The sequence below is a fragment of the Pterocles gutturalis genome, unplaced genomic scaffold, assembly GCF_000699245.1.
Source record: "Pterocles gutturalis isolate BGI_N339 unplaced genomic scaffold, ASM69924v1 scaffold1638, whole genome shotgun sequence".
Taxonomy (NCBI): domain Eukaryota; kingdom Metazoa; phylum Chordata; class Aves; order Pterocliformes; family Pteroclidae; genus Pterocles; species Pterocles gutturalis.
The window spans coordinates 32,977-33,194 of NW_010117716.1; the positions used below are offsets into that span (position 1 = coordinate 32,977).

Here is a 218-nt window from a genome sequence, read left to right on the forward strand (position 1 = left end):
TTCAGTGCAGAAGGGATGTACAACTGCAAAGCTTTGGCAGAGGGATGTTATCAGAGATGCTCTTTGGGCCACGTGGTAGCATCTTAGGGATGCTTTCCTGAAAAGCCAGAGTCTAGGCTGAGACTTAGGAGGGGTTTCTCTTGCAAATAGTAACAGTTTTCTAAATCTGGGAGACCCCAAATGAGATCAGTCACACACCCCCCCCCCCCCCCCCCCAC

General features: G+C 50.9%; 1 protein-coding gene across 1 annotated transcript in view; it reads right to left on the minus strand.

The window, feature by feature from the left end:
- LOC104463510 (cytochrome P450 3A24-like) overlaps nucleotides 1-218 on the minus strand; it is an 11,543-nt gene that overhangs the window by 9,484 nt on the left and 1,841 nt on the right. The window lies entirely within an intron of this gene.